We start from the raw sequence: 15944 nt of genomic DNA, 5'->3' as shown, positions 1-15944 counted from the left end.
TTACCACATGGCAGTGATGTTAAAATGTTTCTGGACAGCAGCTGACTTTATGTTTAATGTCAGACTGCTCTATACATAGCTTGTATTGCCAGTTCAAAGTATAACTGAGGATGGAGTGCCATATATAGAACTTCAAGGCAGAATGAACATTGGTAAAACGTTTTTTTTTAAATAATTATTTGGATTGCTGGATTGGGTCCATAGCCTTGTCCTCCAATACACTGCAACCCTGAAACTAGGTGGATGTTTTTCGCAAATATCAGTATCGATCAGACTGAACATTAAACACTGGGCATGTTGAGGACATGTTGACTGTGACTGGCGCAAAATCAGACAACAGCCAAAGGTGCAGAAGAAGGGTTATTCACACGAAAATGTCTTACTGGAGAGACCTCAATTGAATTGAGAATTTTTGGTATGAGCGGAAATCGTCAGACGAATTCAAGGTTGATTATCAACAAATTACAAGCCGACTAATTCGCTTAAATGTGTGTTATGCGTCCCAAAAGCTCTACCCAGATTTCTTCAGACTTATTATACGAAAATGTCCTGTTTTACTTCATGTAAAAGAGGGAAACTCCACCAATGTCAACACACACTCACTCCCACCCTGCCTAAAACGTCTCCTTTTGGACTCCTTTGTTTTCTTCCGTAACACAATGACATTATAATGTAACACTTGTGCTCCTATTGCATAGCGCTCTAACACATTGTAGTGATAGGCTAAGGGCTGGGACATCTAGAAGTGGTCTCTAAGGGTGGTGGTGGTTTCGCAAAAATTGGGCCTGTCTTTTTTTCCCCGTAGTCCCGCTAACAAAAAGCTAAATAAACAAACCCAACAGAAAACACAGCCTCCTTTGGGGATGTTATGACGTCATCGAACCTTGTTTAAAGGTAAACAAATAAAAAACAGGTGCCCTTCAAACATCAACAAGAGTTCCTCTGATTGCAGAGCTGTCAATCAAACAGTGTGAACACGCCCACTCAGCCCTGAGAGGAAGTGTAATCAGGCTGAGTGTAATCACCTGTGTTCACCATGGGTGTGCGAGGTCTTTACATGTGGGGGTGTTCCTGCATACTAATAACTGTAATCAGTCCACTATTATGTGACCTCTGATTGACAGATTAATGGTGCTAGTTAGTTAGTAAATTAAATAGTAATTTATTTTTACCACGAAAAGATCGGACGAGCTAATTCAAAGAAAGGAGGAAACATGGACGTTATATTCAAGGTGGAAATCAGCCAGACCGCTATACAAAAGAGGTACAAAGGATGCTGTTTTTGGTGGAGCCCAACAACAGGTGAGTTTCCCATATTTAAATCGTTTTATGCCTGTTTTCTACCTGCTATGGTACATGTGTGTGAATGTGGCTGTAGTTAGAGATACACTGCAAGATTGTGAAGTTATTTATTTTTTCAAAACCAAAACACAGAGTAAATGTGTAAGGAACTGCTCTAATATACTGCAAACATAGCATGTCAGAGTAAGAACAATGGCTTACCACCTCAGTAAACAGGAGTTAGCATGTCAGCATATTAGCATGTTGTTATTAATTTTAATGACCCCGATTGTAGTTTTGTAAGATTATCCTCAAGCGTTGTTTATTTTGTATAGCTTTTTTGAAATTGCATAGAAAATAAGTACAGTGACAAACTTTAACCAATGATCCCTCCTCAATATGTGTACAATTCCTCTATAAAGCACAATAAGACATTACATTTAGAATAGAAATAAACTAGCTATTGGTAAACGCAGAACAAAAATAACCAAAAACCAATATGTCATATAGTCGTAGAGAAAGTTAGGTCAAGCTTTTGTTTGTTATGATACACAAACATATTTACATATTTATTTGCTTAATGGCTAAATACGCCCTGTCCCGTGCATAATGAATGTGGCCAAATAGCATCCATTGTAATCCACAGGTAATTCCTTCATACATGTTAAAAATACTTTTGTAACAGATGTCCCACTTGTGAATCTAAAGGAAGGTCAGTGTAGCATGTAGCGAGGCACGTATGTCTTTCCAATGTTGCCCTCGGCGATGAAATGAGAGCAGTCGTCTGGATGTGGACGGTGTCGAGGCCAGCTGCAATTTTTGTGTCAATTTCACATTTGAGTGCACAGACATGAACCGGGAAAAATCTGTTAAAAGCAGCCAGGAAAGGGCAGAAGTGTCGCAAATGGACATTCAGCTATGTGGTGAGAACATCTGAGTTGTATTTCGTGTTATAGGTTTGGCAGTATAACTTTTTTTATTCTGGCTGCACATAAAAGTATCCTCTGTCTTGGTGTAGTGAAAAAGCAGTGGATTATGAATCTGTTAGTTTCCATTGAAATGATTTAGTAATCTTTATAGAGAGAGAATGACATGCAAACAATGGTTAAAAGAGGTGCGGCAGGCAGTATGAGAACAATAAAGACCCTTTTGAATATTAAAGCATGAAGACATGTCACAGTAGAGACACTAAATGCTGATATGAACCTGAAAATAAAGAATAATAGGGCCCCTTTAAACTACATCAAATCGAAAGTCATTGCCCAGGTGTATTAATATTCAAAATCAACATCACCACTACAAATGTTCCATTTTAGCCAGACCTTAGTTATGTAATGCGATGAATATTCGCTGCAGCATTTTTAGTTTTAGGCTGTTTAAAGCTCATCTGGTTCAAACCCTCAGTTAAAATCACCGGGGCTTCATCTTTCGTCTCTGGGAGGCACATGTTGTCCTCTTCAGTCACGAGGAGTTGTTTTTGTGTTTGCATTGTTTGACGTCATCATCCTGATTTAATTTGCATCGAAAAGAGATGCCCAAATCTTCCTTGTGTCTGGATTTCCTGTGTCTAAAGTCTAGGGGATTATGATGGCTATTTGTCACTATAGTATTTACAGATTTGTTGCACATTTTCAACGCTAGACATATTTCTTTTCTTTTAATGTATGAGAAGCAGCACCTGGCTGTATGTGCGCAGACTTTGACACGGTTTGCTTATATATGTAGAAGCTTGTCAGCATGTCGCATAATAATAACTGACCTTGTGATAAAGATGACTGTCCTGTTGTCATGCTTGCATAACTCAGGTTTTTTTTTTTTTACCTGACACCAATTTGTATTTCCATAATGTAAATGTGGACTGAGCTGTTTATCAAGGTGATTGCTTTGTGTTTGCTGCAGAGCTGTGAGGCGGTAACGTCCCCCAGACTTGTTCGGAGTAAAAACCCCACAGATGGCTTTAATTGTACAGCAGCTCGATGATGCATGCTCGCCAAACCAAACACTGGTTTATGACTGAGGAGGGGAGGAGGACTGCAATGTGTCCCACACACACACACACACACGCACACACACGCACACGCACAGAGACCTTGGCTTGTGCTGCCTGTCGCTGGCTTTCTGAGTGTTTACAGTGCCGTATGAGGGGGGATCCTGGGAGGCAGCTATTTTTAGCTCTGGTTTCATCATTCCTCTCTCTCCGCGCTGCGTGCAGCTGCAGGCTGGAGCTGAATTCTAATGAAGTGAAGAGCGGATGGCTGTAATACACCTTCTGTTTGCATCCCACAGCTCGGGCTGGGAAGAAACAGACACAAGGTTTAGAAATCAAACAAAAAAGCTTTGGCATCATAGCAACTTTTATTTTCATTCAGTTTATTACATGCAGTATCAAATAAACTGCTGTATGAAGGCATACTTTAAAGTTACATGAGTTTCAAGCAGACACTTTTGACCAGGCAGTGAACTCGGTGTTGGTAGGTCAGTTAACATTCAGGGCCATCTGCTTCAGAGCGATGACGCCACCACTGTTTCCTCTGGGTTGGCACAACAGCCTCAGCATCTTATGATCTCACCCTGTCATGTCTTGCGTAACCCTTACCTTTCCCCCAAACTCCCCCGACTCTCACCCTTCAACACTTTGAACAAAGACATGAAAAGGCCACAGTGAAAGGAAGGTAACATCACATTAAAGACATGGCCAGACTCCGGACCATTGGGAACAAAAGGTCATGTCCCTGATTTTTGTTTTATTTCGACTTGAAAGCTGCACTTAGCCGCACTAATCAATATTTTTAAACATTCGGATGCTCAGCTTCTCCCGTCTGGCTGTTGATTTTTGGTCCCAAGGGCCAGCTGGAAGACAAGTAAAAAGGATTTGATTTCCCTGTGTTCTACAGACATTCAAAAAGTAGCTCCCTTTTCATATTTCTAAAACATATTTCTAAAACATGCCCATTTGCACTATTGTATATTTGAAGGACTTTAAGTTGTGTTAAATCTACTTCAAGAAGCTAAAGACAATTTTCCACTGAGACAGACACTAGAGTTAATGTTGACAATGAATCTTTGACTATGTATTGTGAAAGTGGTCGCTCACAGACACATTATCAACTTACTCTGCAGTTCCTGCAACATACAAGCGTTTTTGTGTCTCAACTCAGTGTGTTGGGTTTTATAGGCTACTGATCTTCTTAAGAAAGGCCTCTGTATGCTCGGTACAAAATTACAGAGCGACAAAGTTAAAAAGCTAAGGGTAAAATATTCAGCGGTTAAACAGTTTCAAGTCCATTTTAACTTGTTGAGTTGCATTACTTTTGTGCAGAAAAAATACTTTTTTACCATAACTAGATATTATGACGTCAAATGCATATAAAACAGGTTTTACTAAATAATGGCATGTCTGTTTTTTTTATTAAATAACGGCCATTAACCTGAAATGTCCCTTTTTTATGTGCAATGTGTGCTACCATTGTTGTTTGGGACATCAACAAACTGATGTTTCAAGACGATGGGCTGGATTGATTTAAGTTAACAAACTGTGCCAGAACGTCATGTTTCAGTATGAACGATGATCAAGTAATTGGGTAAAAATAAAAAATAGATATATTAATACATACGGTAAATGAGAACTGGTGGTTTGATGGTAAATTAGGAATCCTGACGTCAGTATTTCTAAAGCCCTGGGACACAGATGCTAAAATCCTCAGGAAATGAGGTTTGAACCAGAAGACCTCAGCTCAGTGTGTATATTTTTGGAAATTAGCTTTGCTGTAGCATTCATTTAGAAGGGAAATGACCATGGAGGCAAAACAAGCTCATGTTTGAATGAGATGTTCCCAAAGCGTGGCCTATTGATAGCCCTGCGGAGTGGAAAACAGACATAACTGGGATGAACTGGTGTTTTCCTTTCTTCAACCTTTCATCTCAGCCCTTCCCGTTCCCTCGTTTAGTTTTTACGTAACTTCAGGCATCTGAACGTCACCAGATCAGTATAAGCACGATAGCTACCACATCTATTCTTGGAAATATAAACTGAATTTTGCTCTTCCGAAGCAGCAGTGTGGCTTGTTTAGAGAGTCTGGTTGCGTCACATTAATTGAGATGGCAGTGAGAGTGAGCAGTGTTTGAGCTGAGGAGGCACCAGAATAGCAGATACATGGCAGGCCCTGGGATGCAGTCCAACCTGAGAAGAAGCAGAATGTCTTTGATATGAGTTTCCATCTTGTGAGAAAAAGTTTTATGGTGGGACCCCTTTTGACTTTAACGCAGAAGATATGCCTCTTGTAATACAGAATGATCAAAATGTTTTAATAGTTTGGTTCCAGCTACTTTGGTTGTCCCACAAATATTAAAGTAATTCAAACCGTCAGAATATTCAGAAGATGGGATTTTACCATTTGCAGACCATTGACATGCACAAAATACTTACTTTATTCATCTATACGCTGGATCACGTTGCTGTTTTTCTTTTCTGGGTTTCTAAGGGAACAAGCCAGAATTTACATGATCAAATATTACAAGAACAACACGAGTGAAGGCATGCGTTTGGGTATACATCTGTTTACTTGTGTCTATTATTTGACGTCATCTGAACAATATATGAATCTCTTTCCTCTCGTTGGCTCATTATTCTTCTGACGTCTATTCTCATAACATCAATATTTCAAGTCGAGAGCTCTCCAGCGTGTCTCATCAGGTCGGAGCAGACAGGTTCTGCTTTCTGTCCTCCAGTCTCTGAGGTAAATGTGCTACACTCTTCTTGTTTGAATGTATGTGAAATTGATTTACTGGGTGTAATGATGTGCTCAGTCAGGGCAAATGAGTCAGTCGAGGCAAAGAGAAGCCTGGTGTGTTTATTTAACGTCCATAGGAGAATAAATGAGGGGTGCTTTCCACTGTTCATCTGCTTTGACACTTTTAAACACTGAACTCGCTGTATGTCAACAACATGAACGTGAGGGGTTGACAGACGCTTAATCACAGAGTTCCTCATTTCAATGTTAGTTTGTGCTTTTACAATCAAAGGCAGTTCCAGGGCATGATTGTGGAAAAATGCCTAGAAAAAGTTGACAGTGTCTCGTTCTGTGTTCAAGCAGGAATACGGTAACACACAGTGTGTACTTGAGCAAATGACAGCACTTCCTGTCAGTGATCGTGTGAACACAAGCTCCACTGGTGTTATGACCCGCAGCAAGTGTGTGTTGCACATATGTGACACCAAAACATGATATCAGAATTCAATGTGATGGAGGATTGGAGGAGGAAGAGAGTGTGTTGACATGTCGTAGCCCAGAAAAAATACTGGTTCAAGGTAGTACATATTGTTTAACCAAGCTATAATGATCATTTGTTCTGTCAAACCTATTCTCTCAGGTAAACCAATACCTCAGCTACATTAAGACATGTTTCTTTAAATGCAAACATGTTCATGTGTTCTGGAGGGAACATAGGGATTGTAGCTTCTGCAGACCATTTGCATGCACAAAAACCTATATAACAAAAAAAGGAAAACCCCAGAAAGCATAAAATGGCCTCTTGAAATTAAATCAATTTTAAGACCTTGTTTTAAAAATCACACGTCAGTCCTAATGAAATGTTGCGAGACAGCAGAGCTTCTCCAGCCGGGATGGCAGTAATTTACCCTCCCGTATTTTTCTCTCTGGGACAGGTGGCTCAAATGGGAGCATTTTAATTAAACTCTGCTGAGACACAGCGATCCTGGAGGAAGCCTTGGCAGCCAGCGTGAAGTATTCCTATTCATGTAGGCAGCACACTATGGCGCACCTAATTTATTTGCGGAAAACCAATAACGGGATCCCAATTACTAAACTTAACAGGGAGCCGAAAACCATACCAAGCTGTCCCAGTGTCTGCTGTTTTTGTTTTTCACTTTTTGAGTTGTTATAGGATTAGCAGAGAAATAGTCTGCAGCAGGTGTTTCATTTCAAGCGTGTGACATGCAGGGGAACAGTTTTATATTATAAACAATGTTCAATTCTTCACAGGGAGCTTCCACAAGCGTTGTCCTATAAAAGATGACATCACTGGTTCCCAATGTGTTCCCTTATGTCACACTTTTTTTGGCATAAGCTGATTCTGATTCTGTATTGTTTATTTAGTTTATCAATCAAACAAACCCTACAGGCTTTTTGTTTGTAAGTCTTGGCCGACGCTTGGCTTATTTTGAAATACACACTTTTGTACTGAACGTGGCTGTTTAGCAGGAAGGAGGTTGGATTTGGGTTTTCATTGCACTTTTATCCTGTGGTATTACAACAAGAAAAGGTTTGTACAGTATCTCAAATTATAATATAAACATTAACAGTATTTAATTCTTATTTTCACAGATACTGTATGAATGAAATCTTATTTTCAGAGCACTTTGAAATGAATAAAAACCTTTAACTACAAACAAGTATAGGAACGATTGAGTTTGAATGTTGTTGAGCAGCAAACACAGGCTACCTTTTCCTTCTGTTAATTAGAGTGTGATTGTGTTTAATCAAACATTACAATACAGAAGATGCGAGTCAAAATAAAGCTCACATGAAACTTGAGCCGTGCACTTCACTGCCCTCAGAAGTGCCTCGATCAGAGTAACATGATTTCACAAAGTACTGATGCACTTATGGTACGCTCACATTACACTTCAGTCCTCCGTATATTAATATATATCATATAACTGACAAATTAAAGTACACACTTCCTGTTTTAAAGCGGACTCAAGTTTACTTTTGTTGGACTCTTATCTGTGCACTCAGACAAGCAGCCAATAGAAACAGTGCATCACACTGTTTGAAAATTCAGAAGTCATCTTTTCAAGTGATGTTTAATCTCTTTTTCTTTGGTACAATATAACCCTCGCAGAGCACAAACTGCTGCATGCATCTTTATAAAGCCTTTACAGGTTGACAGCTCTGTGGCGGTGCTACATTCACATTATTTCACATATCTGTATGGGCAGATTGTGACACAATAGGCCCCTGGACATGGGCACCAAAGATTTTGAGTGACTTTATTTGCTTTGATCTTTTTGTTTGTGGTTGTTTTGCTCGTTTGTGTAGTTTTTTTTTTTTTTTTCAAGTCTCCTATTCTGCAAGCTTGGTTACAACGTTGTCAATATATGTTCGAATGTGATTTGGTAAATGTATTGTTAATGTTTTTTTGATGATGGTGGAATATTACTAGTGTTGGTTTCAACTTTTCAAAATGTTTACTGCTGCATTATTGTTTATGTTGCTTTGTACTGCTTGCTCATGTTTCTGGTTGTTCCAACTCCATTATATCTTGCGTAACTAACTGTAATAAAACTAATATTTTCATAGAATAAGAATCAATGTAGGGAGATCAGGCTGAATGGATAGGTCCATTTTAAAAAAAAAAAAAAAAAAAAAAAAAAAGAAATATATAAATATATATATCTCTTTCACATCGGACACTACTGATTTTTTTTTTAATCAATCTGTAAATAATTTGCAGTTTTTCAAAGCATGACCTCGAAAAACTGCTTTTGTTTATCAAATTTGTGAGACTTTTGGCACAGGGCTTCAGGGGGATCTAGAGCCTGAGCATCAGCTGTTTTTGATATACCCTCATCTACTTTTAAAATAGATCCATGATTAAATAAAGCTTTGAGCAGAGAATCTCAGTGTTTGTTTTTTTACTTGAATCACTAAAGTTCTTAAGAAAATGTACTCTAAATCCTTCAGATTGTCCCTATTCACTTGCTTCGAGACCTTTTGAATAAAGATGAGCAGCTTCTCCACTCAGGAAAGAAAATAAATACATGCTTGTATCACCGTCACCAATGATAAATAAACACTGGATTAACATTGTTGGTCTTTCACCACGTTAATCATCATCTCTGCTTCTGTTTCCCCCTAACTCTCCAGTTTGTGGGGATATTTCCGCCCGGGTTGCCTTCCCTTCTGTAATTGGTTATCAAGACGTCCACAGTGGGGCTTGTAAACTAAAGCATGCTAATCCCATTAGCGGTGCAGCTTTTGGCCGATGGATAACAGTGCATCAGTGTGTTTACTCTCTGTCAGCTGCGGAAATGAAAGAAAATGATCCAGGATGATCACATACAGTAAAGCTTTAGGAACAAACTAATCACATGACCATTCAGCTGGGGATTCACTAATTCACTAATTGCATCTTTGGCCTTCTGTTTCCCTCACGACACAGCTTGTGCACTTGGGAGGAATAATGTCAGTAAAAGAAAAGTCAGGGAATCAACAAATGTATACAAATTCTAAAATGTTGGTACAATATTTTTTGGTAATCCATTCAATAATAGAGTGGTGCAGGGATGACGTATTTACCCGGAAGTAAGCTGCTGGTTCCCTCGACAAAAAAGCAATGGGATTTCTCCATAGGATTTTGGAAAATAGCTCGAAATAAGGTCTGTGGAAAACAAACCTGTTTGATAAATGCACGTTTTGTTCAGCCATATAATCTCCACGTGTCTACCCTACTTTTATAATTTTCGAATCCTAAATCTAATCGCCAGAAGCAAAATGCTAAAATTATGCTATAAACCAGGGGTGCCCACACTTTTGCAGCTTGGGAGCTACTTTTAAAATGACCAAGCCCAAAAGATCTACCTGGCCCAATCTGTGTCGCAAGCGCGAGGGGGGGTGCTAGAGGAGTAAACGGCGGATAAACTGTTGCACGCTTACACTAATTGCGCCGCATAAGCGCATAATAGTGCGTCGCATTTGCGCTTCAGATGAGGAGGTGAGGCCCCCTCATAACTGCATGAACCTGTATGGCACAATACAACTCAGACTGGCTTACCTGTGCGTCAATCAAGTGGCAAATGCCATAGTAAGGATGGATGATAGGCTAACTTTAAAAAAAAAAAAAAAAAGTATTTTACTTTTTTTATTTTTTCAATGCCATGCAATCTACCCACACTACCTTTGCGATCGACCGGTCGATCGCGATCGACGTAATGGGCACCCCTGCTATAAACAAACTACAGCAGGGTCGCACGACTTCAACGTCACGCCAATTTAAGATCAATATTCAAACATACAGATTCAACATTTTACAAATTGAAGCTTTTGTTTAACAGTTTGCAAGAGCGCAGGTACTTGCTTTCAAGCAGAACAGGGGGAAACAAACTTAGTGGGGTCACTGCTGATGTATTTAATGTCGTAGAACAAAACATGATCCGTCTCTTAAATGTGTTTCAACCACAGACCTTATTTCCAGCTATTTTCCAAAATCCTATGGAGAAATCCCATTTGACTCTGAGACGAGGGAACCGGTAGTGATAAAATGCTAACTCACTTCCGGGTTTTAGGACTCGTCACTGCACCACTCTATTGTTGAGATTTTTAGTCTGGACCCAAGTTGTGGACGGCCAGTCAGACAATTGTATTTCTTAAGACGTGTCACTAGTGCAGATCCAAATGGAAAATCCAAGTTGTACATTATGATGTCTTGGTGTTACTTTTATTTCAACAGCAGTTGTGTTTATTGCATAGGATAGTGTGTGTGTGTGTCAACAGTATTACTACTGTATGTGTGAACTTGAGTTTTTGTGGAAAAAATGTCAAGTGACTGATTTGAACGTCGTGAGCACAAAGGTCTCTGTGACATTTCCACTTCTCTCAGCAGTGACCTCTGCAGCCTGCTGTCGTTGTTAGTCTGCCCAGATGTCACAGCCTCGATCCTCCGCCTACATATCACTTCATTTTCACATCCAAGGGAACATGCCGCTCCTGCCTTCACACCCTCTGAGAGGTGAAGAAAGGTGACTTTTATAGCGGAGGAAAAACACATCAGGTAGCAGATATAGAGGCCGTTTCTCAATCGCGAGGATGCTGGCTTGGTAGTCGCATACTTCCAAGTCACTTCCTTCAGAAACGAAGCAAGTATACTTCCAAGCCACGGCTTCGGAAAACAAAGAAGAATAGAACATGCTAACAAGTGTGCCACTCTCTCTAACGGTTTCAACATAAACTGTACCGAAAATAAATACCTCACGATGTCTATCTAATTATGAACTTGCTTTACAGAGCACATTTTTGGTGATAACAAATGCAACAAAGTAACATATTTACCAACACATGTTCTAGGCCACTACATACTTACATTTAAATGTGTGCTGCGCTGCGTTGGTTCAGCCATTCTCCGCAATGGTTTTTGAAATTGGTCCGTGCGCAAAGCGTTGTGGGGATTTGAAGGAGGCGAAGTCTACCCATGTGCAGCCTCGAAATTACCCCGAAACCAAGGACGTGGCCTCGGTGGAATTCCAAGTATGATGGAGATTGGAACAGTCCTTCGGCGGCACTCACTCCATGACGTAGCATCCTTGAAATATTGGCTTGGAAGCCAGTTTCCTCGAGATTGAGAAACGGCCCGAGTGTCTTTCAACAGTTAAATCTCCACCTTTTTACCCTGCCTTTCTCAGGAGTGACCAAAATAATTCTGTCTGGTTCAGCTCCAACTCAATAATTTATCACCCCTCTTATGACGGACCATAAAACTGTGTTTCAGGGGAGTGTGAGAAATGTTTTTATAATTGCTACAAAGCTAGATTAAAGATGCATGACTTGGAAGGAAAGTAGACTACAAACCCTGCAGCAGACTGAGGTGTGGAGGTGAGGCGGTGTAGTGCCATCAAACTGGAGAAGCATACAGTAAAACTAAGTCTAAATCTACTGTATAAGTGGGAAATGTGGTTTAAAAATTAGCATGTGGTTGTTTCTTATAAACTGATCTGATAGCTGAGTGTCATTTACACCAACTAAGGGTTAAAACTAAAGAAGTGGAGCAACAAATATAAAAATAGGGATAAAGAAACTTCCAATACCGAACTGATATCGTCACATTTAGTCTCAAAATAAAGTGATAATTCATTCCACCTTTAGTAATAAGTGAAACACAGTGGGAGTTCTTCATTTTTATTATGAGATCTCAACACAACTGGCAGGGGCAAAGTACAATTTTGATCTACTGTACTAAAGTAGAGTAATTATACTTAGTTCAGAGTCCACTTACTACATTTATGTGATATCATCCGTTTCAGATTAGTGTAATTAAAACCACAGTCCTATAATAAAAAAACATATTTGACGTTTATATCTTCAGAGGTTAGAATAAAATGAGCAAATCAAAATGCTTATTGAAGATTAGGGAAACTTCAGAGTCACGTGATCACCGTCTTTGGGTTTATCTGTGGGGGTGACAGTTTTCACCTTTTTTCCAGATATAAAAACAATATTAATGGAGCTTTAAAGGGGACCTATCATGCAAAATGCACTTTTTGATGTCTTTTATACATAAAGATGTGTCCCCGGTGTGTCAGGGAACTCACGCAGCGTCAGGAAATAAAACCTTCTCTCTTTTCCTCCGTACCCAAATCTCTAAAAACGGGGGAACAACGGAGCTGATTCAGATTTGCGGCCGATATGACATCATATCGGCGGCGGACCTACAGCACTATCAGAAACGTTTCTATCAGAAACAATGCCTGACTGTTTTGGACGTAATATGTTCGGTGTTTACATTAGCATGGCTAACACTCAGAGCTAACCTGTACTGGAGAGCATGTGTGTGAAGAAGCAGGATATAAAAAGCAGTGATGCAAATTAGTCGCTTTTCGGCGCCTCCCGCTTTTTTAACGCTGCTTTGGGTGACTTGTGTAATTCGTGGAGAACCGAAGAGTTTTCGTTTTGTGTGTGTGTGGGGGGGGGGGGGGGGGTCCGTCAGTCTGTCCGTTAGTCTGTCCGACTGACGGACAACTTCTCACTTCAAAAAAGAAGAAGAAATCTAGATCGCAAAATAATTAAACAAGCGAGTTTCTGTTTTTCCTGGCCAAGGACAGGTTCCTTGAACACAACACGAGCGTAACGTGTTTTCACCATGGTCTTCACGTGGTTATGTCTCGTCTGAAAGGAGTGCTTACGGAGAGCACCGGAACGCCGCTCCAGCCCTTCAAATATTGCAGTACCCATAAGGAGCCGTAAACATGCCGCAGTGTTTGCGTGGCTGTGTCTTTAGTTGTAAGCACAGTGGCGATCTTTTGTTATTAGCATCTGGTTAGCTATGCTAACGAATTTAAAGAGCTTTTCTACAACCAGGTGGAAGAGAGCTCTCTCCTGAGAGGCTCAAATAACCTCAGCTCAGTGAGGTTAAGGCACACCTTGATATGATCATTATAGTTATTAATGAGACATTAGAGACTAAATGAAAAACAGGTATAAAATACTATATGACAGTAACAAAAAAGTTGTTAAAAATAAGTGATTTGTAAAATATCCAAAAAGAAAAATCTGCTTACAGTTCTGTTTCAAATGGGTGTTGAGAGATGTATCCATAGATCTCCTCATGTTGCTCTCAAAGTGCACTAGATTGATGCTTTTAAATTCAATATTTAAAAAAAAATTCTTCCCGGGGGAGAATGCCCCCGGACCCCCCTAGAGGAGGTTAGGTCCCCGCCACTTAAATCATGTTCACATGGATACTAAATACATTTGCACACATCTTGTGTCCATATCTTTCTGTTTTGGTGGTCATGCCACACCGTGCACGTGCATGCATGCATGCGCAGGTCATGGTAAAATATCTGGATTAAGAGGTTGCTTTTTCTTTGCACAACGTGAAAGAAAGGCCGAATGAATTGGATGTGATTTTAGTATTTTTAAGCAGAGGTTGAGTTCAATAATTTGTACGGCCCTCGGAGGATGTTGTAAAAATTGAAAAGAAAAAGGTTCCCCCTGCTGTAAAAATAATAAAAACCCTTGATTTATAACTTAACTTCTCTGTGTCCTATAGATCTGAGTATATTATAAAGAATAGCCAGTTAATTGAAGCATTATAGCACAGGCCTTTGTCAGATGGTATATTACGCAGTTTTTTTCCTGCTTCGAATAGTTCTCTCTTTTTTCACCATACCTGTGTTTGCATCACTGAAAAAGGAACTCACCTTGTGGTATAACCGGCAAGAGAGAAAGCCTTTGAGCTCCACACTGTTTCAGAGACAATCCTTGATCTAATAATCCTTGCGTTTCATCACCGCAGCATTTTAGACAGTTACTGCCAGGCAGTGGCGGCGCCAGAGTACTTTTGTTGGGTAGTCTATGGTAGGGCTAACCTATACAGTGGTGGGGCTCAAATCAGTATTCACAATGTAATTGGATACACGTTACAGTATATCGCCCCTCATGACAGTGAAGTGTGAGGTTTGGATTATTTCCCTGTCTTAATCAAAATGGAACTTTATGAAATAAAGCGGCACATTTGTCATGTAGTAAATAAAAAGGGATCACTGTGAACGTGATGTATGATAGTACACGTTGAAGATCCAATGGGGATACTGAATGGCGGTTCCGATTGATCTCTTCAGTAAGGCATGACGCAGACCCAACGTTTCGTTGCTGGCTGTAGGTCTATTCAAATTGCATTCAGAGGCATTTTGATCTAACTGCGGCCGCGCTGATATTATAACGCCAGAGAACTTCCACACCTTTAGTGTATAAAACTCCCCCGCTACTTAGACTATTCCTTGCACCCCTCTTCTAGCCTAAGCCAGAATGGTCTCAACCATATTGCATCAGTAACGTGCACTTGTTGTTACAGCAGGATCAGTTTGTGTGTTGTGGACACGACCCGTATATTTTTCGCAAGCCGTGTTCTCAACATTTAGCATTTTGCTTATTTAATTGAATTTGCTTACTTTAACATAATTTCTCATGGTGGGGCTAAGCCATTTCTTGGTATGGCTGTAGCCTACCCCAGCCGTACCCTATTACCCCAATATTTTTTTGTTGTTGTTGTATTTAGCCTTTATTTATACAGGTGAAAATCTCATTGAGACACAGGGTCTCATTCTCAAGAGAGACCTGTTTATACCCAGAATCAGCACTTTTGAAACAGGAAATGAAATAGAGGGATATGAGGCATGGCTAGAATGGGAGATCTGTTTTTTTTTTTTTACCAAAGCATGTTTTTTTATATTTTTTTATATATCTGAGACCTGATGCTATTGCCTAAAGATAGCGTGATAGGTGACCTTTAAGATATCCAAAAACATAACTCAAAGCATAAATGGTCAATTTAATTTGATAGAGTTGGTGTTGTTAACTTCCTATAAAGATCATAACATTGTATTGTACTGTATGTAAAATATCTGTTGGCTTCCTTAATATGCCCTTTTATTAAAAGTAAATCACCCATACAATGAAGATATAAATGGGAGAAAGGGAAGTAATAAAAAAGCATTATATATATATATATATATATATATATATATATATATATATATATATATATATATATATATATATATATATATATATAAACCTATAAGGCATCATTGCAGCTGTGACTTCAGTTTTCTCTTAGTTCAACTCGGCTGTTATTATTGTACTCGGTGCACATTGGAGAGGCAGCATTTCTGTAGGTCTAATGCATTTGAATATTTAAAATCTAATTTCTGCTCTTTCTTTTGAATTAAAGATAACATAATTGAACAGAGTCTTTAAATAATTCAGTGAATGCTTTGGTAGCTGAGGTCAGCAGGATGAGGCCGCAGTTGTAGTGCAAATGTAATAAATAAAATGGTGTACGCACACAGTGGAGATCGTCCTGCACGGGACACCAAATGTTTGATTTGACTTGATTTATCTTAAATACCCGAAACCATATTTACA

The 15944-nt window shown here is 39.5% G+C and overlaps 1 protein-coding gene across 1 annotated transcript in view; it reads left to right on the top strand.

The window, feature by feature from the left end:
* Positions 1-1020: 1020 nt before the first annotated feature.
* Positions 1021-15944, top strand: part of dgkg (diacylglycerol kinase, gamma) — a 152555-nt gene continuing 137631 nt past the window's right edge. Inside the window, exon 1 of the mRNA XM_079665825.1 lies at positions 1021-1302. The gene's annotated coding sequence lies outside the window, so the exon portion shown is untranslated. The remainder of the gene's footprint in view (positions 1303-15944) is intronic.

This window comes from Notothenia rossii (assembly GCF_949606895.1).
Source record: "Notothenia rossii genome assembly, chromosome: 2".
NCBI classification, from domain to species: domain Eukaryota; kingdom Metazoa; phylum Chordata; class Actinopteri; order Perciformes; family Nototheniidae; genus Notothenia; species Notothenia rossii.
Note: the sequence above shows the minus strand (reverse complement) of the source record. Positions and strands in the feature narration are given on the sequence as shown.